This window comes from Equus przewalskii, chromosome 6 (assembly GCF_037783145.1).
Source record: "Equus przewalskii isolate Varuska chromosome 6, EquPr2, whole genome shotgun sequence".
NCBI lineage: Eukaryota > Metazoa > Chordata > Mammalia > Perissodactyla > Equidae > Equus > Equus przewalskii.
Genome location: NC_091836.1, coordinates 81,786,313 through 81,813,785, shown reverse-complemented (window position 1 = coordinate 81,813,785; position 27,473 = coordinate 81,786,313). Strand labels below are relative to the sequence as shown.

At 45.6% G+C, this 27,473-nt stretch overlaps 1 protein-coding gene across 18 annotated transcripts in view; it reads right to left on the bottom strand.

The window, feature by feature from the left end:
- Positions 1-27,473, bottom strand: part of TEAD1 (TEA domain transcription factor 1) — a 252,806-nt gene that overhangs the window by 180,767 nt on the left and 44,566 nt on the right. For 2 of the 18 annotated variants that reach the window (XM_070626393.1, XM_070626394.1), the window contains exon 1: positions 8,204-8,322. The exons of the other annotated variants lie outside the window; for them this stretch is intronic. The gene's annotated coding sequence lies outside the window, so the exon portion shown is untranslated. Of the gene's footprint in view, positions 1-8,203; positions 8,323-27,473 lie in introns of those variants that run through there. 18 annotated transcript variants of the gene reach the window in all.

Below are 27,473 nucleotides of genomic sequence, written 5' to 3'. Positions count from 1 at the left end.
GTGTAGGCCCTTTCCCAGGTCTAACAGTCATAGAAAATCCCAAAATTAACTCTTCAATTCCAATAGGTCTGTAAAGTGAACATACATTTGAGGCAGACTCACCAACCATAATGCTTACCAGAAACAAAGAAAACATACCAGGAACGTAATACTCCTTAGTCACTAAATTATGGATCACATCACTTTCTTAGTTGGTAAAATTCACCACCAGATTATCATGATGCCTTAGCATTTCAAATAACAATGAGTACGAATTAAAAATCAAAAGTAGAGAGTTCTTATCTTAAAAGATATCAACATACAAGATAAATACATACACTGCATTTGGCCAAACTCTAAGACAAGCATTTCAAGTGGGTCCCTCTCAGCCCCATGCCCAAGGAAATGCCCTGGCATTTCCTACAGTCGGTGCTGGTTCCCCAGGTGGCAAGTCTATGGGTCATACCTGGAGTGTCATCCTTCTTACAGAAGGCCAGTGGAGACTCACCTAGTTGTACACAGTCTGTTGCCAGCCAACCTCATGATGTGTTGGCTCTGAACAGACTCCCAGTCCCAGCAGCTGCCCTGCCCCGATGCAGCGACTTGGGCTGATTGGGAATTCTAATTCTGCTCTGTCAGGAAAGGCCCTCCCTACTCTACATAAAGAAAAGGTCCCAGGCCTTCTTCTCCAGCTTCCGTGACTTAGGATGCTTCTCTCATCCTGGCCACGCCTCCAGCTACCCTGGATTATTCAGACAGCGAGCTGGTGGACAAAGGCAAGAGGTAAATCCACCGTTCACTTGTGACTGGATCATAAACCAATCAACAAGGAGAAGTGGAAGCAAGCTGGTATTTTAAAGTCCAGAACTGTGAAATCCAAGCCCTGCTCTGGTTCTTCCGCTGGCTGCACTGGCATTCCAATGCTCTCTAAAGATCCAAGAGAGCCACAGGGGTCTCATCAGCACTCACATTGGGGGATCCAAAATCTAGGTTCCGTCATGCCCAGAGGGAAAACACTCCTCTTCCTGCCAACTTAGGGTAACCAAGAACACGATTCACAACATGTTTTGCTCCTGTCCATCCTCTCAACCATCAAAAATCAGGCTATCACTTGGAGTGGGGGCTGGGTCTGGACTACTTGCCTTTAATACCCATTCCTAATGGACTGAGCACACAGAGCCTGATACACTCCCCAAATCACCCAGGAGTATTTGAGTCCCAAAATATGATCATAAATTTATTGGGAGCAGAAGTAGAGCTTCTGTGACCTCCAGGACTGAGGACAGTGGCACGTAGCATTAGGACACTGGACAAAAGTGGGAGAAGACAGAACAAGAGGTAGAACTAACCCGTTTGTTCCCATACCTTTCTGATCCCACAGTTACTTTAGAAGAATTTTATTTCAGGAGCTCTGAATCAATTGCTCTTATTGAATTATGCTTGTATGTGATGCTGTCAGCGTACCAAGAAACATCCCATGAATTAGTCACTGGATTTACCCCAAGGAGGATGAGGATGTCCCTCATCACATCACAGATTGCTCTTCACAAAGATCCCAAAGGAAAGTTTGATGACAAACAAAACACTGTGCTTTTTACTGTGGTCAACTGATGAAGTCTTGGCTTTACTCACTGGCCACCAAGGTGCACCAAGCCTCACTGGCAGACCCTCAGAAAAAGCACGGAGAGGATCTGGTCAGCAAGTCTGGTTTCATTGCCAAATACACTTTAGGCACTTACCTCTATCCCCTTTCTTTTTCTTCCTTCCCCGACTTTTAATTTATGCTATTTTACAGCTTTGCAAGCTGGCTTAAATTCATTCCAAATCAAGACAGGGTAGAAACACAAAGGAAGGGGCCAGCTCCGTGGCCGAGTGGTTAAGTTCGAGCACTCCACTGCGGCGGCCCAGGGTTCGGATCCTAGGCGCGGACATGGCACCACTAGTCAGGCCACGTTGAGGCAGCGTCCCACATCCCACAACTGGAGGGACCCGCAACTAGGATATGCAACTGTGTACGGGGTGGGGTTTGGGGAGATAAAGCAGGAAAAAAAAAAAAAAAGATTGGCAACAGTTCTTAGCCCAGGTGCCAATTTAAAAAAAAAAAAAAAGAAAGAAACGAAGGGGAAATTATTTCTATTTTCTAACTATCTGCCCCGCCATGTGTCCCCACCCACATGCCAGGCAGTAGAGAGATGGAGATCAATAAATATGCTACCCTCCCCCTGTCCTTAAGGAGCACCCTTCCAGCAGGGAGACAGGTAAGTAAGTGAATCATCCTTCAAGACTTCAAGCCCCTCCACTGGGAAGCCGGCCCTGCCCTCTCCCCACTCTTCCTCCTCCATATTCCCGCAGATAGCACCTTTGCTCGCCAGGACAAAGGAACTCACCTCACTCCTGCATAGGAATGATTTGCTCATGTCTGTCAGCCTCATGGGGTGGTGAGATCTTTAAGACTTAGGTCCATGCCTTCCGTCATTTTTCTATCCTTGGCATTTAACAGAATGCCTGGCACAGAGGAAATGCTCCCCCCCAAATGATATCTGAATGGATGCCTCAAATGATGAGTCCACGGGCGAATAAATAAATGAACAAGTGAATGAATATTAAGATGTCGAAGGAGGAATAAACAAAGTGCTGTGGGAGCACAGAAATAGGAGCTGATTCTGTCTCTCACGTCGACAAGGACCTCACGGGAGGTGACGTTTAGGCTGGTCTTGAAGCCTGAGCAGAATTCACCAGGCCAATTACAAGACACACACAGGGAGGCCTGTTCGGAGAAGAGCATCTGTGGAGGGTACATGGTAAAGAGATGGCAGAGCAAGAAAGCAGAATGGCTGGAGAAGAGGCTGAAAAAGTCAGCTCAGCCGGTCACAAGGGGCCTCACATGCCATGACAAAAGGTTTGGACTATTTCACACAAAGGCAACAAGAAAATACCAGCAACATCAGGAGTGTGCAAGCAACTCCTGAAGGGGTGTGTGTGTGTGTGTCTATTTGGGGATGAAGAACAAATAATTTTATAAATTTGGAGTCACATTTTGTTCCTCAAAAGAATTTCCAGTGTGGTCCAAGGCCAGAAGAGTTTTCCAGATAAATTCAAGTGCTATAAGGTTGCACATCTCTTAAGCATTCCTAATGGATAAAGGCGTTTTCATGCACCAAAGGACAGCGGCCATCTGTCTATACAGGTGGGCTTGTTTAAACAGCCCAGAGCCGCAGGATTCCCTCCGCCCGGTACCCGGTCACTCGGCACTTCCAATCAAGGCTCATGAGACTTCGTCTTGCAGCCCTCCACACGATTTCCCTGGTCGCCAAAGAGGGCTGTGTGCTCACAGTGTGGTCATCCCCAAACCCAGTACGGGGACTAGAGCGTTATGCTCACACAAAGACACACGTGTCTGTGAATGGCCAGTGGGCAAATGCCAGCTAGTGGGGACTCGAGCAAATGTACAAACTAACCGAAAATATATGACACTGTTTGTTGTTCACAAGTGTCCGCTGGTTCCCAATGTTACTGACAGACCTGAGTCCCCACCCTTCAGATGAGATCTACAGTCTGCCATTTAATGATGACACAGTGATGCAGCAGCTGCAAAACAGGTCTTACAGTGAGAGGCATGCGAATTCAGGGGCCAATCAAAGCCTCACCCTCACCTCCATCCCTGTCCTCCAAGCTTAACCCCAGTCCTTGGTTTAGACCCAGTTCAACTTCAGCAGAAGAAAGAGTTTTGGCACTTGGGCTGAAAACTGGCTGAGGCAGGGTAAGTGAGTAATTACTGTTTCCCCTTTAGACAATAAGCCACTCATTCAAATTAACCAACACTACTTGAGCTCCTACGGCATGCACAGCAGCAGCTCTGAGCAGCCCAGAGCACAGCAGAGAGGGACAGACACAAAAGCTGGGGCGCCCAGTCCTGAAATCAGGTCTCAGCTCTCTGGCCTTCCCCTCCGCAGGGTCCAGGGTGCTCTGAAGGAGGGCGTCTCCACCCACCAGACTCCTCCCTCCTCCCCCCAGCCCCGACCCCCTCACCCCCAGCAAATGACTCAGTTGTATCAAGAGGAAAAGACAAAGGCCACAACTTGATTCCATCAACATTTCTCAGCTCCCCAGCACACACACAGGAAGAGTCTCTTTAGGGCAAAAAAGGGGGCAGGGCTATATATTTCCTTCCAGGATCTCTTCCTCCTCCAGATTCTGCTAACCCTGGTAGAGGAACAAGGAAGGCCGAACCCTCAGTTCCTCTCTCTCGTTAAAATGCAATCTATTTCCAGTTACTCCTACAAAGTGCCCCCAAAGCCCCCCTCTCTCCGACCTTCAGGGTGTGGATCCCCTCTCAGTGCAAGGCCTAACAGTACCACTCACAGGACGCAACAGGAGAGGCCGAAAGGCCCGAAGGCCAGGCTAACAAACCCAAACCCTCACGGTAGTCTGTACGATGCCTCACAGACCTGGCACACCTTCCTTCAAAGTCACTTCTCTGCCTTAAGGATCTGTCTCTAAAAGTGCCCATGAAAATCTGAAAAGGATTTTCCAGGTCCTGGGTGAGGGAACCCAATCCCACAGCCCCTCTGAGAGACTCCACTACTCAGAGAACCTGGCTGAAGCAGCACCCAAGGGAGGGCCATTGTCCCAGGCTCCTCCCATCCCTTCAGAGGCAACACGTCACCAAGAATGTCCATTCGGCCCCTCATCTCTCAATCGAATCCCGTCCACTCCTCTCCACTCCCCCCAACTTTGCTCCTGTCTCACGGCAGGACCACATCTCTCTCGGAGCTGGGCTGTCCTCTACACCCCTGCACTACCACCACTGCCAACCAGCTGGTCCTGCCAGGCTCCCAAGCCCAGATGTACATCAGGATGACAGAGGCAGCTTCTTAAAAATGTAGATCCCAGCTCTGATGCCAAAGGTAGTGAATCAGAACCCCCAGGAGATACATTTTTAGTAAACCTCTCCTGCTCTGTCCTGCAGCCAGAGTAGTCTTCCTAAAATGCAAATACGACTTTTCTCATACACTCATTTGAAATCTTTCAGCAGATCCCCACCCCCACCAGGACCCAAATGCATAGTAGAGCACCCATGGCCTTAACCACCTGATCTCAGTCTGTTTCCCTCCATTCCAGCCACACGACCACTCCCAGGCACTGGACACAGCAGGCTGCCTGCTTCACCCCTTGAGCCACCTGGGCCCCTCTGCTCAGATGCTTCTCTCACCAACATCTCCATCTACTGAATGTCTACTGGTCCTTTCAAGACCAAAGCCACCAACCTCTCCTCTGGGAAGCCTTAGCAGACTTCTCGAATCAAAGAAGTCACTTCTATGTCCCCATAGCACCTCAAACACATTTCCAACCCCATACTTGGTGCGCTTCACCATAATTTCTCTTAAGATACCGTCTCCCTGCTAATCAGGAAGCTCCTGGGCATCCCTACGTTTCATGTCTCCCACGCCCAGATAAGGTTGTGGGAACTCAATGATGTTTGCTAAATGTCTTCCTTTGTGGTACCCCTAGAGTTACAGGGATCACACTGTGCATCTGGTGAGTCTACATGGCAAAGCAGTTACACATATACAAAGAGGACATAGGGTTTTAGAAGCCTAAAGAGTTTGAATTATAGTTCTCCATTTATTAGCTGTGTCTCAGGTTTGTTTTTTTTCTGTGCAAAATGGGAATTAGTAATACGACCTATCTGTTGTAAAGATTAAAGGAGATGATCCGTGTAAAGTACAGTTGTCTCAATCATCGGCATCATTATGTACACTACGTACCCAAATGCTAACAGATTAGTGGGTATGTGTGTGCACACACATCTTAGAACTCTGCTATAGGTTAACCTATAGAGAACTATAGGTTCTCAATAAGTGCTAAACGCATATAATAATGACTACTGCTCTATCTGTCTTTCCTGCTACACTGTAAATTTTCAGAAGGCAGGGACTCTGTTGCATTCATTTCTGCACCTCTTCCCCACTCAGGCTCAATAAATAATTGTTCAATTGAACATAAAATATTAATACATTTTTATGGCTATTAAGAAATTCATCCTTGTCTAAGGAATCACAAAGACAGCTTCAGGCAAACTCGAGACCTGACCCACAGAGTGAACTAAAAAATTCACTGGCTTTGAAACCTTCCTCCAGTCTCTGAAAACCCTGACTAGCTGGCCTCTAGGCTCAGCATCACTTTGGCTGCCCCCCTCCCTCCACCTCAAGGTAGGACCTGTCACCTAATGAGCCACAACCCAAGGTCTTTACTGGTGGCACACACCCCTCCTCCTCAGTCTGTGGCATTCCAGCCCTGACCCCCAGTCCCCAGCCCCCCACAGCGGCTGCTCCACCTGAAAGATGGGCAGCGGGAGGGAGCTGCCTTGACAGCTCACAGCCAGTTCACCCTCCCAGGGGCCTGGGAGCCAAAGTGTCAGGTTACCACAAAAATAACAGTGGGCCTACACCAGGCCAAGAGCAGGAGGGAAGAGGCAAGAAGAGAACCCAGGAGAAAAAAGCAGATATTTGAGTTTGAGTCGAAGAGGAACTAGGTTTTCAGAAACGTACTTTAACTTCCTAACTACAGTCTTAACATCACCACTACAGCCCCTACAATAACTCATTCATTTCACATCCAATCCAGAGCAGCTTATATTTATATTATACTTAACTACTTCGAACGCGCTTTTAAAAACATTATTTTAGGACAAGAGGGGGATGAAGTTTTTTTTTTTAGTTTGCTTATTTAATGCTATTTATAAAAGTTGGATTGGGGTCAATGGAGGTTTTAACAAGTATTTCCATTCAACAAATTCCTGATATTACTCAGCTTTAATTTTCTCAAAACTAAATCCAAACGTGACAGAGCTAATGAGGCCTAGTGAAGGGGGGTCTGATCTTCAAGAAAGAAACGGCTGATAAAATGCATTTATGCATTTTCCCCCCTATAAAATGAAACCAAAGTTCACTCCCGTGCTGCCCTCATGCAGGAACGCCGCTGGCTTGATGTGGTCTCGCCCGGCCTGGGTCTTTCAAATAAAGTCAACTTCAATCCCTGTAGTGAGCTAGCAGGTTATTGATTCTCCCTCCACCGTTCTTTCATCTGGGTTACTCCATACACTATGCCTCTTTAATTTGCTCCTAGCAGCTGTTTTATAAGAGGGTGGGTACAGACCTAGCGACAAGAAAAGATGCCTTTCTTCAGCTATGCAGGTAAACCCCAAGACCCAGGCAGTGCCCTGGTGGACTAAGTTTCCCATTGTAATCCCGTCTGTGAGACTGGCTGTGAACACCCTGGCAGGGGAGCCTGAGCTCACTCTGAAAGGCACATCAGATTCCCAGCCTGAAGCTGCTGCAAGGGAGGAAGAGAAAAAATTCCAAATAGAAAAAAGTGGATTCCCGGGGCCGGCCCCATGGCCAAGTGGTTAAGTTCGCGCACTCCACCGCGGCGGCCCAGGGTTTCGCGGGTTCAGATCCTGGGCGCTGATGTGGCCCTGCTCGTCAGGCCATGCTGAGGTGGCGTCCCACATGCCACAAGTGGAAGGACCCACAACTAAAAATATACAACTATGTGCTGGGGGGCTTTGGGGAGAAAAAGGAAAAATAAAATCTTTAAGAAAAAGAAAAGAGTGGATTCTCTGTTTTTTTTCAGTTAATATTGATGGGGAGAGGTTCCCCAATGTCACATTATTTTGTAGTTGCCGATTTCTGCTTCACGCTAAAATATCAGGATTATGAGTATATAAGGCATGGCAGTATTCTGAATAGGACTCTATCTATTGCAAATGCTTTTTTTTTAAAAACAGAGGCTTTAAGATGACAATCTTCGTGGCAGCCAGACCACTAGCTGGTAGACAGGCAGATTGTTTTATTGTTTTTATCTTTTAAGAAAAACCCCTCTCCCAATCAAATCAATAAACACTTTAGAGGAGGAACCCATTACCAGCAGAGTTTGAGTTCTGTAAATTTAGAAGAATACCATATAAATAGTGAAAATAACAGTAGTTTCATCCTGTCTTTAAATACAGCCAGAGTCTAGTTCCTGGAAGAAAGGGTCTCAGCCGCCTCGCTCCTCCTCGTGCTGTCAGAATTCACACAGTTCATGCAGGACACAGCACACCGCGCGATTACCAACAGGCACTGCCACTGCTAAGAGACCTGTAACAATCCTGATTTTTACCATAAAAGCTCTCATTATTATCCCAGCTCTCTTTGCTTGTTCAGCGTGCCTGGTCACTTACAGGAGGAGGAGAAAAAAACAAGGACTCGGCTCATCTTTCCCCAGCGCTCTCCCAGGGAGCTGTTCGTGTCTCCGCAGGGCAATGCCACGCCACCGCACCGGCCGCCCGGGTTTAAAATTAGCCGAGCCCTGGAGAGCCACGGGTAACCTTCTGACAAGGTTAGCCAGCAGAGCAGAGCACGGCTCGGGAGGGACATTAATAAGAAGCCAAGTAGAGAGCGCCTTTCAACAAGCCCATTAGGGCCTCTGGGAACCCTTGCGCCTGGAAGCCTGGAGGAGCCGGGTCCAGGGCCATGAGGTTGACCTGGGCTCTTATTTTGATCCCACCGAGTCAGTAGCTTCCTTTACAGGCAAGAAACACAACCTCCAAATGTGTTTCTCCAAGTTTCAATTCAACATACTCGGCCGCTCATTATACAATAGTTTTTTAAACTTTACACTGGATTTTAAAAATAGAATATTTATGGAACATGTCCAATTGTAAAGTTAACACCCATAGAGGACCAAAAAAGTAGAACATATAAAACACACACATGAGAAAACGAACTTTACCCATAGTCCTCTACCAAACAAGTCAGTGCTAACAATGCATTTTGATGTATTTTCTTAATAACTGACGTTATTATTATTATTCCCTATAGTTTGGGGTTCTTTTATTGCCCACCTAACATTTCACATTCAGCCTTTCCCCAAGTCCTGAAATATTCTCTGTATTCTTGGTTTTCATAAGAGGTATAGTATGCCGTGTCATGGATATATTACTATTGGACTCTTTCCCCAAGGCTGGACATTTAGATCGTGCCCACCTTTTCACTGCTACAGCAAATCCTTGCCATTGTTTCCTGAGGACAGATTCCTGGACTCCAACGGCAGGAAAAATGTGAAACCACTGGTGGAGACGGTGACCCCACCCGTGAAGGCAGGGACTGTGCCTGTCACACTAGTTTTCTGAATAAAGGACAGTCCCAGTGCTTTCCAAGAGACGACCCTAAATTCTAAAGTGACACCTTCCAAGCGCCCATGGGGAGATCATCAGGCCTAGCACAGCAGAAGTCCCTCAGCAGTGAGACGGAGGAAAAGACAAGCAAGGAACCCAGCTAGCACCTCTGAACACCCGCCAAAGACGATCCAGATGCTGCTCGCACCCCCCACACCACCCCTGCCAGTACCTCACAGGTGCAGCCATGCTGGTTGTTTAGAATACTGAAATATTTCCATCCCACCTGGCAAAGGGTCAGTGGCCCCAGCCCACTGAGTGCCCCTGTCCCCTTAGCCCCTGTGCCTCTCCCAGTGGACCCTGGCCTCCTCATACCCCACAAGTAAAAGGTCAGTGCCTGGCATACTGGGGGCCTCCGATGGTTTCCACTGTGTCAGTGACCCTACCAGTTGTTAAATATTTTACACATCAGCCCTATCCACAGATAACTTATAACTCAAGATCTGCTTTTTAAAACGTTACTTCTCCCCTGCCAACAGCTCCTCAGAGACCACTATTTAAAATCTGAATTACCATCCCTTCAGCACTGTTTCTTAAATTCATTAAATTCACTTAACATTTTATTTTTAAAACTGAAATGGACAATTAATAGGAAGTACTTCCCAAGATGCCTATCAGGGGGCTGTTCCCACTAAGTTACTCTCTACAAAGCAGTGAGCTGGGTTAGACAAAGATGAACATCATAATCACAAGGTTCGTGAACAGAGTACTGAGGCCAGTGTTATTGGTTCTCCAAGAATGAAAGCTACCTGCTTAAACCACAGAAGACTTCGAGGAACTCTCAGACCATCTACTATATTCTCAGCAAGCTAAAGCAAAAACATCGAAATGCGACAATCTAGGGATAAGCTGAAGAGTCAAGTACAGACAAACCTGTGCCCAGACCACCCTGGCATTGGCTTACCTGTAACTAATAACCAATAAAAGCAACAGGTGGGGGCTGGGCACTCTGCTGTGCACGTGGAAGCTGCTCCCTACCTGAGCTCTCTTTGCTAAGCTGTGGAAGGGAACAGACAACCAGTAAGTGGAGCAGAGTTTCATTTCTTCTAAATGTTTCTGTCCATCCTCTACTGGGGATGCCAGGGCAGGAACAGCACCAGGAAAGGGAGGAAGGACACACAAGGCACTTGCAAAATCAGACTTTCAAAACCACGAAGGCGCTAGGCAGGAAGCACCACGGCACTGCCCACCCAGCAGCGGGCACGGCGGCCACACGGGCATCAGCTCAGAGACAATGCCCACACACATCCCCACTACGGACGAACAGACTCCAATTCCAGGTCGCTCTGGAGATGGAGGCAAGCTGCAGCTTCTCTGCCAAATCATCAAAATTCTAATCGATGGATATAAAAATATTTTTGGCTCATTAAATCAAATATAAAGGCAAAAGTTTAAGGAAATACCTTGTAGTAGTAAATGGAAATGATATTCACGTTAAGATTCAACATTTATGCAACACTGCTGTGAGGCACAGGGGTCAGGACTTTACTTTTATGATTTCTTCTAATCCTCATCACAACTATATTCGGTAGAGATGTAATATCACTATATCCATTATTCAGATAATGAAGAAAATGAAGTTCAGAAACATTAAGTCATTTGTCAAACAGAAATTCAAACCCAGATCCATCTCAGCTTGAGCTCAAGATCTGTCTTCCTGAGATAGTGAAGCTCCCATCACTGGAGGTAATCAAGGAATAGATGAGAGATCTCTTAACAACAGGAATGCCATGGAGGGGACTGGAGCGGGGAGAAGGACGTCAGGGGACATCCATTCCAACCTCTGATCTATGACAGATGAAAATAAATTGCCTACTGTATGCTGTCTCTGTACTAGATGCTTTTGGGACTTGAAGAGTAGAAAGACTCTGTGAATGAAGTGAGCACACTGTTAGAGCTGAGATAATGGACAGTCACTCTATTTTTCTGCTCACAATAAAAGGCAGCTGAAAAGCAAGGCCATTGGAGAGTCCAGACTCTGGCCGCTGTGATCCCAGCAGAGCTGGCACATGGCGAGCAGGAGCACTTCCTTCTCCCTCTCCAGAAGCGGAATGGCAAGGACGGGAGCCTCGCTACTGCAGGGCAGGGAAAGAGCTTTCCTCCTTCTCTTTTTAAATTTCCTGCACCTGGACTTTTTTCCAACACAAAGCTAATATTTATGGTAAATAAAGTATTCAAATTGGTATTGGAAAATATCAAGAACACAACCAGAAAAGGAGATGAACGGACAAGCCACACAGGAGAACAACCTAGGACAAAGGATGCATCTTCGCTAGGAGGGAGAAGAATGGCAACTTCAAGCAAACTTAAGGTGGTGTTTTAAACCTCCTAATCAGCAAACCTTGAAAGGCAATCGCCACACCTGTTGTGAATGAGATACAGGAAATGCGTGAGTGATGTTGTGGAGGCAAAGATCCAAACTGCACTTACTAAGAGCCTCAAAGGCTCGAATCCTTTGATTTAGTAATCCTAACACGAGAAACTTATCAAAAAGAGAGAATCAAAAACAAAAAAAAGCAACTCATACTGAACCCAGATGAACCCCGTAGTAGCACATCGGTAGAAATGTGTGCGATATTCTGTATGAAATCCATGAACATCACTAAGGCAGGGGGAAAACCTTCTAAATAAAAGTAATAATGACCAAAAAAAAAAAAAAAGAGAAAATTCCCATGGAAGGAAAAAACGAGGAGTACAAAGATATACATTATAGAATCATCTATAATAAAACGAATAGCAGGATGACTAAGAAAATCAGAGTGTCTGAATGTAGAGGAAAACTGCATCCATTTACAAGAAAAATTAAAAAGAACAGACTGAAACATGAGGGAAAGTTTCTCAAAGAATATTGATTTCAAAAAGCAACACAAAATTGTGCGTGTATATGTACACGTATACATTTATAGGTATACTTGTATAAAATATGCATATATATGTGTGTATATGTAAATGTGGGTGCATACATATGTAATTACAACTTCAGTTTTATACATCTACAGAAATTAAGCGAAAATAAAAAGGAAATTGTTCCTCTGACATTACAGGGTTTTGTCTTACACTTTTTTCATGTTCTACCATTTTTGTACTTTTTAAGAAATGATTCCTTTTTTAAGAAAATTTCAGTAAACGTCAGATACAAGGTGGGATCTCTGAGCACTTGAAGACAAAAGAAAGCTCAGAGGTCAGACATCTGGGGATGCCTGAATCCTCCTTATCACCAGGATCCACCCAACCAACCTGCAACTTTGTGTCTAGTCACAGGCTTCGGACAAGCACCCGCACGCACCCACAGACCACGCACCCACAGACCGTAGCCTGTTTCAGGCAGGCCTAAGGACTCTACACTCCCCTAACCCTCCCAGCAGCAGTAACAGTGGCTGACACAGAGCGCGTAGTCGGAACCTGGCCCTGTTGGAGCACTTGCTATGTCGATTCATTTAATCCTCATAACAATCCTATGAGAAAAGTACTATCATTATTCCCATTTAGAAATGAGGAAACTAAGACGCAGAAAGAGAAAATAAATTGGCCCACATCACTCCAATAGGTGGCAAAGCCAGGATCTGAATGCGGAAAGTCTGACTCTGGAGTCTAAATTGATAACTACCAAACTAGACCAACTATGCGTAGAGACAAGTCTCGCAGCCGCGGCGATGCTGCTCCTCATCTCTGAAGCGTCTTTCCTCCCCTTAGGCAGTCATGAAGCACCCACACACCCTTCAGAGGCCAATTCAACGGCTACCCCCTCAGCAAAGCCGGCCCTGGCTCTCCCAGGCAGCACTTGTCGTTTCCTCTAAAGTCTCACAGAACGTTAAACATACAACTACTGTTTCACCGACATTGTTTGGTAACTGTCCGAGTCTACCTCCCTGAGAGAGCACGAGCTGGTGGGGGGAGCAGACACAGGTAGGTATTCTCTGGATCTCTGGTGACCTGCCCGAGGTCTGGCAAGTGACAGATAACCAGTAAGGGAGAGAGGGAAGAGCGAAGGAGGGAGGAAGGGACAACACATAAATGACTTCTCAGTAAAGAGAGGGCTAATTCATGTGTTGGTTGGCGAACATTTCATTCATACATACACTTGGGGTTAAAATAAAATGGGACCTTGAAAAGTGTTCAGTCTTAAAAAAGGAAGGAAATTCTGACACATGCTACAGCGTGGATGAACCCTGAAGACATTATGCTAAGGGAAATAAGTCAGGCACAAAAGGACAAATACAGAATGATTCCACTTACATGAGGTCCCTAACGTAGTCACACGCACTGAGACAGAAAGTAGAATGGTGGTTGCCAGGAGCTAAGGGGAGAGAGGAATGGAGTTACTGTCTAACAGCACAGTTTCAGTTTCCAAGATGAAAACAGGTTTGGAGATGGACAGTGACAACGGTAGCAAAACTATCTCTGACAAAACAATAAAAGACGGTGATTGTAATTTTGTCCAAATGTTTTTAAAGGTACTTTTCAAAAGTAGATCCTACAAGAAAGTTACAGGTATACGTTAAAAAGAAAATATATTCTCCTTCATAACGACTCACTTAAAAGAGAAGCAAGCTTCCCTCAGCTGTCTGTCTCAAAGACCCGTTGCCTGCTTTTTTCCTTCCTCTGCTTTATCTATGAGATTTCTCCGTGAGTGGGTAAGAGCCAAAGAAAAGGTTCCAGCTGGAGCCCAGTCACATCCCATACGATCATCAGGTTTGATAAAAATTCTATGTTTAATCAATATGTTCAAGCATCATTCAATAAGCTTTGAGGGTTATACTTTCATCTGAAACTCAGAATACAGTGAATATACCCGATTTTTTAGGTTTGAGAATAATCACTGATACATCTCATCTTCAAAGGAAGAGAGCTGATCACATCTATCCCACTTTACAACACTAACTGGCTGAATTCAACAGAATATCTAAAATCCTAAATACAAGTGACATTATCAATTCCACATTCCTTCTTTAAATTGAATTCATTTTTATTTTAAGATAGGTTGCTACCAGACAAACCTGTGTTTCCTGAATAGTTTGTTCTAGGTAGGGCAATGGCCCAAAAAAAAAAAAAAGGCTTGAAAAAAATAAACTCTGGTCTTAATAGGTTGTAAACATGCTCACCTATTCCGGTTTTGAATGGAAATGGTAAATGAGAGAAAAGAGGATGCATTCAGAATTTCAGGACATTATGTGCTGATTCATAGAAATCGGAGATGCAAGCTATCTGCCAGAGTAACAAATATCACCATCATATTAACATTTTAAAGGAGATTTTTGTTCACACTTCACACATACTGATGCAGTGCTTGAGGGACAGCCTTAGTCACTTCTTGAGAAGACTGGATCAAGCATGGCCTACTATGTGCTACTTCTGTAGGGCTGGCTGAGACTGCTAGAAGTGGTAGGAACCTGGACTGCTATAATTTAGTTGGGGGTCATAAAAAACACAGAAGCATTCGTTCAATTAGCCTGAAGCAGGTACGCAGCCAACTTGAGGCCAGGCTCTGTGCCAGAGAGAGAAAGATTTCGAAGAACAAACATGCTTCTCCCCCAAAGATTTCCCAGTCCACTGAGAGGCAGACACGTCAGCTGTAACGCCAGAATCCATAACAGTACACAACACATAGTAGGTGCTCAAAAAATATAAAGCAGGTCAGCAGGCAGGGAGGGTGGCAGAAATCTGCCAAGTGAGCTGGAGCCTGACTCTAAGATGGAGGCCTGGGTTTGAAAACACTCTCCACCATCTGTAGCTGTGACCAGGGCAATGCACTCAACCTCGCCACGCCTCGGTGTCCTCATGTGCTCCCTCCCTCCTAGGGTAGTGATGAGATAGCATACATGGAAATGCCTGGAACAACAAACGTGTTAACCCCATCTCTGCCCGCAGCTACCTCTGTCTGGGGCAGGGACCGGGAATGACACAGAACCACTGCAGTGCGCTAAGACCCTTTTCTTCCTCTGCTTCTTCCTCTCCCTTTTCCAATCCTTCCTGCAAAAACCCCTTACCCAGTGCTGACTCAGACAACACGCGGAGTGAATGAGCCCAAAAGGAATTGGGACAAAGGGACAGGGAAACAGAATCCTCTGGCTAACTATGGAGAAAGGAGAAGATGACCATTCTTTGGGATGGAAGCTGTCAGTAGTTCTAAACTGGAAAAGAAAACAAAACTCCTGAGCCAGACACTTAAAGAGTTTCAACTTCTGCTGGTTACACTGTGCTGGACTGCCGCAGATTCTCGACACTGTGCCGGAGTTTGAACTTCCTTTCCTTAATTAAAATAATTGCAGCACATTAACATTTGACCAACACAAAAGAAAGACTGAACCAAGCTTCAATAGAATCTTAGATCTTTCATTTTCTCTAAAAAAAAAAAAAACTAAGGGTGTGTGTTTGTGTATTTCTGTATATCCAGTTTGAACGCACGTTTCTATATAAATGTACATTCTCATACACACTTGTGTTATTTAAGTAGGTATGCATCTATAAATATAAACTAGCCTCGTAACTGAGGCAAGTGTGACAGATACCAGCATGTACACGGAGGAGAGTAGGAGAAAGAAATCATGTATCTACCTCAGAAACCTGCAAGCTCATCCTGCACAAATAACTAAGGTCCCATCCAGTGAAGAAACCCTGAAATTTCCGAGACGACCATCAGGGCAGGGCTGGAGGTGCTTAGCTCCCTGCAACTGGACCAGCCCCTAAAGAACCTCTCTCTCTTCCTAGGGGAAGGCTTCCTTTTGAGTAAACAAGGGCCTTTGCCCTGACCAGAAGAGCTGAACTTGTTCCAGGGTGGGAAGCAGGGGCCCCAGAACTGCCTTCAGGCCTGGAAAAGACCACAGCCACTCCAGGGAGCTGGGACACTCAGGCTCCTGCCCCTTAACACTCTTAAGGTTAAGAAATGCGAAGTTCACTGTCATTCAACATGACAGGCCTTTACTTAAAAGTGGCTGTGTCCGAAGCCCATTGCTCAGAGCTTACTTCTTCTCAGAGTAGCACTGTCTTGCGTGTGTTTCGCAACAAACCAAAAAGGCAAGCAGGATGGTACTACTCTCCTTTCACAGATGAGGGGCTGAGACTCAGAAATGCTGTTGGAGACCAAGGCAGGCCCCAAAGTGGGTCAACGGAGGAGCCATCCAGCTGCCTTCGCACCACGAATCTGGCTTCCAGAGTACTGGCCAAGGAATCTGAGCTCCTGGGTTCTGGTTTCAGTTCAGCCTCTGATCTAAGGTAATCAATCACCAGGTCTTAGCTTTGCGAGCCTTAACCTCAACAAATACAAACAGAAAAAGAAAGGGCGACTTTTGTTCTACAGCTCACAAGAGTCAGATAAGACCCCTCTATGCGATCATCCTTCAACACAATTATCAAAAGTCGGGTGGGTGGTTTCCTGTCATCAGCTCTCCCAGCAAACATCTCCCCCGACCTCCCTCTTGTCCCAGCTCAGGTTCTCACTGCCTTGGCATTCATCCACTGTGCTCTAAGGAAGCCCTCCACTGCCTGCCTGTCCGGAAGACATCAAGATCCATCTCAACAATCAGCTCAAGCCAAAACGGTCAACCACTCAGCAACCTCAGAAGAGTCTCTGAACTTAGCTTTACCACATCTGTTACTCAGGTTTTTGTCTCTTCAAACTCACCGTAAGCTCCTTACCCCAGAGACCCAGGCTGGACTCCTCTACATTCTTCATCACTGTGATACCATCACCACACCCTCATCCCTGGAGTTAAATCAAAATAAATATTCACATGGCAACATTTCCTGGGTATCCACTAGGTCACGTATAATAAACTAGAAGTAGGGACTGGTCTTTTAAAGAGAAATAATAGGATATGGTCTCAGCCCCAAAGAACTTAAAATTGAGTGAGGAAGATGGAGATGTCAATGACTGCTGGGATTTGCTGAATCATTTAACACTGGGATTTGCCAGTGACTGAGAATGAAGGATGATAGAGCCTACTCCTGATACTATCTCAAAGGATATAATGACAGGCTGACTTTAACAAGGTGGAAATTTAATAAGGATAAATGTCAAATCATGCACTTAGGTCCAAAAAAGAAAAAAGAAAAATCAACTCACAAGTATAGGGTAGAGAAGATCACATGAGAAAGTCTTAAGGGATTGGGTTGCACACAAGTTCAATGACTAACTGTGATGAGGCTGCCATAAAAACTGATGCAGTCTCAGGCTGCCCTGATTGGAAATGCTGCATTCAGAGGAAGGAAAGTGAGATCTCAAATCTGAATCCTAGAGACTGCAGAGGGATGAATGGTCAAAAGTGAGCATATTTCAGAGAGCAGACAAGAGTGTGAAGCCACATGCTAAGAGGAATGAGGATGATGAGGCTGGGGAATGAATAACTGAGAGGGCCAGGAGAGTCATCTCCAAACTCGTCTCAGCTTTACCGTTCCATCGGCAGGAAGAGCTAACAGAGATACGGTTTACCTGAGGCACCGAGACCAACCCACAGGAATACTTACTACAGCATGGACTATAACTGCCAAAAATGAGAGGGAACAGGCAAAATATCTGACAAAATGGGATAAATTACATATCTCATTATGAAATAATGTTACCAATTTTAGGATCATAAATATTTATTGATATGAAAGATAGTAACAACTCTATTTACAAGAAAAAGAAAATTACAAAATATTATGCACAAAGAGAACAATTCATTTTGTAAAAATAACATACACACATCAAAAACTGCATTGAAAACAGTCTGGAAGACTATGTAGTGTGAAGCTAAAAACACTAATCACCTAGAGTGGTGAAACTATTGATAGTTTTAAATTTTCCTTTTTGCTTCTCTATATTTTTTCAATGTTTCACAATGGACATATATTGCAAATCTGGTAAGAAAAATTATTTTAGATTTTTCAAAAGAAAAGATCTAAATGGGCTAGCATATAGAAAGAGGAAATAGGCTCGTGCTGTATGGCTCCAGCAGGAGAGGGGGTATTACGATTAATGGGCAAAGATTCTAGGAGACCCTATCCCAGCTCAACCTAAGTGAATGGCCTATCAGTGAAATAAACAGCTCTTTGTTGTAGTGAGCGCCCCACCAAAAGCACTGTGCTTCTAGCTGCTTAGCTAAGACTATGGGGGAATGCACTGTAAGAGAAGCCTGCATGGAGCAGCAGGTTAGCTTCTCCTGAACGACCTTCACAGTTCCCTCTACTCTATATACTTCAGTTCGTCCAACACTGCCACAGCCAGCCCCGCTCCAGAATCCACAACATCTCTTTTCTCTCCTGGAAGTTCAATCCTCACTCAAGCTCTTAGGATCTACCTCTCTGCTCTCTCAGCAAATCGGGCCAAACGGAGTACAGTTAAAAGAACATTCAACTGGGAATCAAAGGTTCAGATCCCCGAGGCACCAATGGAAAGAACACAGCCTTGCACAAGTCACTTAATCGCCAGAAGCCTCAGTTTCCAACTGTAAAATGCCAGTAAAATTTACACGACCTCACAGGGTTCTATTGACATTTCAGGATAAAGCCTGTGAGATTGCTTTGTTAAACAATAAAGTGCCATGCAAGCAAGAGACGATATATTCCTGTCAAGAGAGAGCATTTAAGCAGAAGTTGGATGGCCAATTGATAGGGCAGCTAGAGTGATCCCACTCCAGCTGAAGCAGACACAACTTTAATTCCAAGATCCTATGATTCTATACTACACCACATTCTACATCTCACACCATACAGTATAATAATGAATTGATTCTTCTCCAGCTTCTGAGGATGAGTCTTGATTCTTCACTATGACTTCACGTTTTTCTGAGACTAGGACCAAGGCTTCCGTCTTTACCCACAATCCCTTGTGCTGCTGGGAACATTAAATCACTAAAGATTTACTAATGACTTGACTGAACCCTAAGAGAACCCTGCTACTTTAGAGCAGCCTGTGGACCAGCAATATTGGCACCATCTGGGAGCTTGTTATAAATGCAGATTCTCAGGCCAGGTCCCAGATCCACTGAATCAGAATCTGAATTTTAACAAGATGCCCAGGTGATTCATATGTGCTAACAACATGATGCTGATGCTGGTCTCCACATCACCCTCTGGAAGTGAGGTGAAGGCCTGGGGTGAACTCATCCACCAACAAGATCTCCAAAGACCAGAAAAGGGCTTCATTCATTCATTCATTTGTTCAGTCATTCACTCATTCAACAACTATATTAAGTTCCTACATCGGGCCGGCACTTTTCTAGGCACCGAGTCCCGTTCTAGCAGGAGTCACTGAAAGGTAAGGCTCCTCTAAAATGAGAGCCGCCTGCTACAGCTGCCTGCCCACAGAATTCAGCCAAAAACAATTTAAGTCCCTCTGAATCCCAGCTCCTCCAACCCTGGGCCAGCTCCCCAAATGCTTTGCAGGTGTCAGAGCTGATATCTCTTCACAAACCGGCAAGAAACCACCCACTCAATAGCCCAAGCCCAGTGGTTGGGGCAGAGCCCCTTTATATTTCTGCAGGTGCTACATTCCAAAAATATTTCTTCTTATAAAGCATGGCAGGAATTCTACACTTAGGGAAGAAAAGAGGTTAAAGAGGGGCCTTATTTTTCCCTGGGGAGAGAAGAGACTAAAACCTCTCGTAGAGAGGTTTACATTTTAAAAATGTATTTATTTTATCAACCACATGCTTGCAAGTCAAACATCCCCTCAAAGACATTTTGCAGACAGAGATATTCTGGGAACACACTGGAGGCAGCTTATTTATCTGCCGCTATTACAAGACTAGCCCGAAGGGATGAGTATCAGATGCTATCTCCTGCTGAAATGACTGTCTGCCTGCCTGCCACCTCTATGCCAGGTCACAGCTACTTCATGCCACTCAAATACCCCCTGATGGGCCCCGCCAAACTGCCTCTGCCCCCCTGGTCCTGAGAGCCTTCCAATTAGCCCAGGTCACTCCCGATGGGGGAGGATTATCTGTTCTGTACCATCTTTGGGGTCTGTAAACTGACAACAAAAAGTGCAATTTATAGGTGCAATACTAATATCGACCACTGCTACAGCGCTGGAAACCCCCAGGGGCTGGGGGGATCGAGGCAAACTTGACTCCTCAGTTTCATCGCCCAAAAGGGGATTCTAAGAAAGTGTACTCCCAGCAGCCATAACTGTCTCTTAGCTCCCTCCTTTGCTATGTTTAATGGAGCCATCCTTCGAATCACAGGCTTAGCAATTAGGAACCCTTTCCATATCTCCCACAGTCCTCTCCCTTGACCTGGGAACTGTCTCCGTCCCAACAGAGAGCATCTTGAGAGCAGGGGCTGTGTCCTGCTCAGGGTAGCATCTCTGAAGCCCAGCAGATACCTGACATATCCAGGTTTTCAGGAAGTATTGATAGAATAACAACTCATTCATCCAGCATTTACTGAGTGCTGAGTTTTAGTATTACAATACTAAATAGCTGAAGATAAAAAAGAAATAAAGAAATGGACAGCCCTTGTTGGCCTTTTGAGACTAAACAAAACAAGGAACAAGGACTATGAAAGTCTGGATGCAAACTCCGAAGTGAGGGGTGAGGCCACCCCTGGAGCAGAGCAAACCAAATGCAACAGAAACGGAATTTTCTTATCCACAGCATCTCAACACAGATCCACCCCCAGTGTCTAATTCACTGTGTACTGAATGCATTTCCCACACACCAACCTCTTATTGTGCAACTGGCCAAATTTCTCGGCTGTCTTTTAAAATATCAGTATATTCTGTGGTATATATACTGTCGTTATCCTAAACTGTCTTACTAGAAGGAGAACCACAGCCCATAATGGAATGTGCTTTTGGAGGCATCCTGGCTTCACTCTCAGCCCCAGCTGTCAGGCTGTTGGTGCCACATTAAAGAGAAGGGCAAGGAGGTCCCGAGATGTGAACGCCTGCCACAGATTGTGTCCCTGGGACCTGACTCACACCTCTTCACTCTAAATCCTGTGCTCTCATCACCATCATGTGTCCCCTCTCTCCACCTAGCATCGCTGTCCAACAGAAATGCAATGCGAGCCACAGGTGTCATGGTACATGTTCTAGCAGCCTCACTGGAAAGGTAAAAAGAAACAGGTGAAATTAATTTCAATAATTTCTTTTATTAACCCAACACATCCAAATATCATTTCAACCTGTAATAAATATTAAAAAACTCTTAATAAGGTATTTTATATTCCCCTTTCATACTAAGTCTTCGAAGTCCAGAGATCACTGTAGACTTATGGAGCATCTCAAGTCAGATGCCACCTCCCAACTGCTGAACAGTGCATGTGGCCGGTGGCTACCATATTGCATGACATGGGCCTAGAATGAGCATTTCTTACACATGCTTGAGTCTCACAGAGCCTAACACCTGTTGTTTCCAAGCACACAAAGTCTTTTTAGCGGCACCAACTTCCACTGGATATGAGAATTAGGAGGCCCCAGTTCTCAGTTGACATGGGTTCTCCATGTCTAAATGACTTTCAGCTCCACCCTTCAAGTCTCACTGCAGGTACCACTCCTTCAAGGACGCCTTCCCTGCCCATCATCCCCGCCGGAGTTATGTGCCCCTCCACTGCGCCCCGGGTATCCCGACTTCACACATCAAAGCCTTAACACACCATACCGGAAGGGCCTACTTGGACGTGTTATCCACTATTGTAAGTTCCTTGAAGACAGGACTGTGCCTGTTTCATTCATAGCCCAAGCCTTATCTCTCAGCCCAGCACAGGCTCAACCAATATTTGCCAGATGCACGGATGGATGGTTGGATAAATGAATGGGATTCCTAACACAAAATCGCTCTCTCTCTCAGCCATAGTTTCCTCGTCTGTAAAATCTCCATGGCTCCTTCCAGCTCCGAAAGTCAACAAGGCCACACATAGTGATTCATGTTGCTTATACCCAGGTGACAGGACCAACTGCGACATTTATATTTAAGCCTTCATTGCACAACCAGCTCAACCAGCCATCTGACACATGAAGAACACTTCTTGGACTACACTTTAGTTTATTTCTCTGGACCAGTGCAAAACAGGGCAAGAGAAACTGCTTTCAGGTCTTCAGAAAGTATCCCATGAACCTCCTGCTATGCCACAGAACTACAGAAACATTCACATTCTCTTATAAAATTCTTGAATAGCTTCCCTGCTGATCATTTATATATTTCTCATATGGAAAATGTTAGTGTCCTTAGTGGATGAATGCCATAAAAAGATCACAAGGTCAGGTTGTGGACTCCAAAGTCCTGGTTTTCACTATTTAGCTGGTTTTTACCAGCTGGCTGCTTGATCACCGACACATTATTTAACCTCCATGCACCTTGATTTCCTCATTCACAAAGTGGGGGTAACAGCATAACCCACTCACAGAGTAGCCGTAGTGCCAGAATGCTTTATAGACTATAAAGGGCCAAACCAATGTTAGCTACTCCATCACCTATTTCTTCTGAAGCGTGTCAAAGTGGGGTGTGGGAGCAACACGCAACTAACACAGCCGCAGCTGAGGCCCAGGCCGGGCGAACTCATGCGAAGGCTAGCGAGGACCCAGCGCTCTCGGAAGCTAATGTCAAACAGGCTCAGAATTCATGGCCTCAAATAGCCAAGCCCCTAAGGTGCTTCCCCCGACCCTGGGTAGGAAGCAGCCCAGAAGGGCAGGCTCCCCAGGTAAGCCAGGCATCTGGCAGCCTGGCCCCACCAGGAGGTGGCAGGGCAGTGGGAGGGAACGGCGGGGCGGGAGGCTGCCTGCTGGAGCACAGAGGACAGTACAAAAGAGCCAGCCTTCCGAGGCTGGGTCTCCGTCCCAGAAGATCAGGGCCCCCACTGAGCACGGGGTCCTGCCCTCAGTCGGGCCAGGCCAAGGAGCTGGACAACAGCTTCACCTGCCTCTTCTTTCTTTCTCCTGCAGTGTTTCAGAGGCACCTGAACTGTCCCAAACTGGTTCTGCCTATTTCAAACAGGAACTAGGTTTGTATGTACGCGTGTGTGTGTGCCCATGTGCGTATGCATTTTATTATTTCAGAAGAAAGCACTCTGCAGTCCGAGAATGAGTCATCAGTAATCCTTGTCCATTTGCCAGCAGCCCGCCCCTCTTCATTACAAACAGAAAGATAAAAGCCCTTGCACTACATTAGCTGGCATACGCCTCCACAGACAGTACAAATAAATTAATTGTGCCTCATCTCAAACAGCCCAAGAGGTGTGCGGGAGGGGAAAATGCACTCCGTCTTGTTTCATTAACAAATTAAACCGAAATAGAGCCGCCACCATTCTCTTAGGTACATATGCCCAGCTCTTCTGCCAACATCAGACTGTCCCCCATTTGGGGCAGTGCTCCCCAAGAAGAGCACCCATCCACTCAGAAACCACGTCTCCTGCCCAAGGGAGTGCGTGTTCTTTAGCCTTTTTGTGATCCTTGTCTAGAGAGGGGGAGGCGTGACGTCGGGGGCCACTGTCAGGGTGCCCAGGGGACAACAGTGACCCATCCAATCCTGGGCGCTGAGGCCATGGGAGGGTGTTCCAATCACTTACCCCAGGCAAATAAACAATCCAGTTCAGCGGCGCTAAGTGCTCAGGGAGGAGAGAAAGAGTTTGTCATCAGGCAAACTGTCATGCTGAGGATGGCAAGCATTCCAGAAAGAACAAAGTTATTCAAGACCAACTTGAAAAACAAGTTAGACTCCCCTTCACCACAAGCTGAGATTACACCCGCAAACACACCTTTCTAGATTCTGAGACGTCTGCTTCTGCAGTGTAGTTAAAGGCAATTTGTTACAATGCTATGATTTTCTTTATCCTGGTTCCGCACCACATAATTTAGTTTTGCAAGTTGAAGGAGCAGGACCGAAAAGCTGATCCTTTCATGTTTTATCTCCAAAGAGACAAAAACAGTGCCTACAGGGTAGGAGGGGGGCAGGAAGTGGGGGGACGGTGGAGGGTAAGAACAAAGCAGACTCTACGGAGAAGAGGAAAAGCCCCTTGACTCTCCAAATATCGCCCTCTTAACTGGTGACCCACGAGAAAGTTAAGATCATCAATAGCTAATCCAACCATAAAATATGTCCAAGCATTTATTATACAGATGGGTTCCGGGTTTGGGTTACTTTGGTTCGACTTTTTTAACCATAAAATTCAAGAATCTGAAAAATTCTAAGCAGAAAAATCTGACGTCAAAAGGCAACGTCCTACCTATAACAAAAAAAAAGTAAATAAAATCTAAAAAACTAATAATAAAGCCATACCCAACCTTACCATAATCGAAGAAATACCAATCAAACAATGAGGCACCACTGAGCCAAATCTTTGTAAAAATGACAGTACCAAATGCAGGCTAAGATGTTGAACCTGGTACCTCCTTCGCTGCTGGTGGCATTGCAAACTGGTACAACCCTTTTGGAAGGCAATTTAGCAATACCCATTGAGAGCCAAAAGAAATGCTTGTGCCCTTTAACCCAGAAATCCTGCTCTTGGGAATTCACCCTAAGGAAATAATCTACAATAAAGATGAAGTCCCATCTCTAAGTATTATTTATAATAGCACAAATCTGCAGGAAAAAAAAATCTAAATGTCCACTAAGAGATGAATGGTTAAATAAATTCAGCCTGTGGGATGATAGATTGTAAGACCATTAAAAATCATCTTGAAGACTCTGTAACCATTTGGAAAACATTTGCTTAAGGTTTACTGCAAAGAGCAGAATACAAAATTGAGCCTACATTTGATTACAGCTGGATAGAAATATGCCTGCATGCAGACATAGGGCTAAAGGGAAAAATGAAAACAGTTGTGCTAGGATGGTGAGCCTGTGGGTGAAGTGTTTTTTTCTTTTGTTTCATTTCCTTTATTGTGGTTATAGCATTTTATCTTGTGAAATAAAGAGAAATCATGGGGTGTATATGGAGCAGCTCAACTCTCATTCAAAGGATGAATCAGGCATCTGGGCAACCGACATGCTGGCTTTCGGCACAGTGCAATACCTAGTCCGAGACGGTCTACCGATGCTTTGCCTGGATCCCTCCAATCACATTCCTCAGGCAGCACGGCAGGCTGACGAGGAAGGGATGCTCAGCAGAGCTCGATGACCTATCCAAGGCTGTATGAGCTAAAAATTGACAAAGACAGGATGAGAATCCAGCCCACTCTGCTCCAAAGCCCTGGCCCATCCTGTCCACTGCAGCCTCTAATTCTGAGGTCCATTCCTTCTCTGGGAAATGGTTTCCTCCTTGATAAAATGATGAGGTTAAACTTTCTCCCAGCACTGGATGAATCTGATCCACGCATGGCTCCCAGACCACCTGCATCAGACTCACCTACACTGCAGGTTACAGCTCAGAGGGTTGGCCCCTGCCCAGAGCTTCTGAATCACAGCACTGGGGGGTAAAGCACCTGAATCTGGTGCTTTACTTAACAAGCCACCTAGGTAATTCTTGTGCACGGGGATATCGAGAGCCATGCAAACATCTAAGAACCATGCAACATGCAAACATCTGCCAAACCCAAACACCCAAACTCCTATAGCCATCTCCCTACACACAAAAAATCTGCTGGATGTAGGGGGAGAAACACATTTAGAAGATGGCACTTGCTCAAATTAGCATTTATCCTCAAAGAGTTAAAATGTTGAAGATGGAAAAACACAAGAGAGTGATTCGTGATTCACAGACACTTTTTTCCTGCTGAAATAATTCCTGGGATGCCAGCCTTTACCCAATTTCACATGTTCTGTGCTGGGAAAACAGTAAGTGTTCAAAATGCTTGTTGCAACAATGGCTGAATGAATGAATGAGGGGCGGGATGGTCGTATGTGCCTCCAAGTACGCTTGGTGGTTTTTTTGTTTGCCTGTCTGCCTGCATCACTGGGAAAGCTCTATAATTTGGGGAGTGGGGTGGGTGATCACCCTCTTGTTCCGCACAGTGACAATGTGTCCCCAGCCGCTAGAACAGGTCCTGGGATGCTGTGTACTTGTAAACAGTGGTTGAGTAAATGAATGGTGGGCACCAGCAAGAGCCAGAAAAAACATGAGTACTCCTGGATCCAGTCATCTCATCAAGAGACGGATGCTGTTCCAACAGGAGAAGGGAATGGGGACCTTCCTCACCGAGTGCACACCATGCACTGGGCTGTGCACTTCCACACTGACACGTCCTCAAGGAAACCTCACAACTACATCAAGCAGATGAGTATCCAGGACTAAATGGTTTGCCCAAAAACTCAGGCAGTAAGAGAGTCAACTCAAAATCACATTCTTAATGGTCTAACTAAATACGGGGTAGTAAACATGAAAAATAATAGAATGAAAGAAATACAAGCCTAAAACAATGTCCCATAAAGAATCCACGGTCCCAAGGAAACTCAACATAAGCACAAGACGGAAGGTGCTGAGTTAACTTGGAGAAGCTTCCTGGAGGAGGAGCCCAGGCTGACCTCAGCCAAGTTGTGGAGGGGGAGTCTTACTACTCAGAATTGCCCCTTCAGCCTGTGGACGCTCAGGGGGTCACTCTGGCCCCATCACTCGTCCTTGAAGCAGTAATGGTAGAGCTGATGCTGCCCCCAACTACCATCAGCGGCAAACACTAGATGCCAAGGGACGCTGCACGCGGACCACCTGCCAGGTTCTATTGGTCATAATTACTGAGCAGCCACGGGAGCACCTCAACAGTCGACTCTGAATCTAACTGGCCTGGATCCAAATCCTGCCTTCACCATTTGCCAACTGGGAGACCTTCATCTCTCGAGCCTCAGTTTCCTCACCTATAAAGGGGGATAATAATTCTTACCTCATAGAATTGCTTTGAGGAGTAAATAATACAATGCCCTTAAAAGACTTACCACAAGGCTCACACAGAGTAAGGCTGCAACAAATGACACCTATTGTGACAATCACTACAAGCATCGTAAAACCTGATCTGAACACTACGGCTCCCCGATGCACAGGCACACTGACAACCTATGGGTTCTGCATTCTCTACTAATTTTTTCTCATTCCACATAAAAAGCTGCATAAATTAACACAGGGCATATACTTGTTATTTTTAATAGGCATGGAGTAAGTACCTATTCCTCTCCCCAGGGATCTAACTTTTTAATGATTTCCACATTAGATTTAACATTAAATGCAAATTGATCCATAAAGTCGCCTAATTAGAAATTAAGCATGCCATAGACATTATCCGCGATTTAATTAGAAGAGCAACATGATATGATGAGAAATGCCCCTCAGTAGGCAGAGAAGCTCCAGCTCGGCCAATTACCGGCTGAGATCTGGAAGGTCACTTAACTCATCTGGGCTCCCCCGCAAAACGAGGAAGTTAGATTTC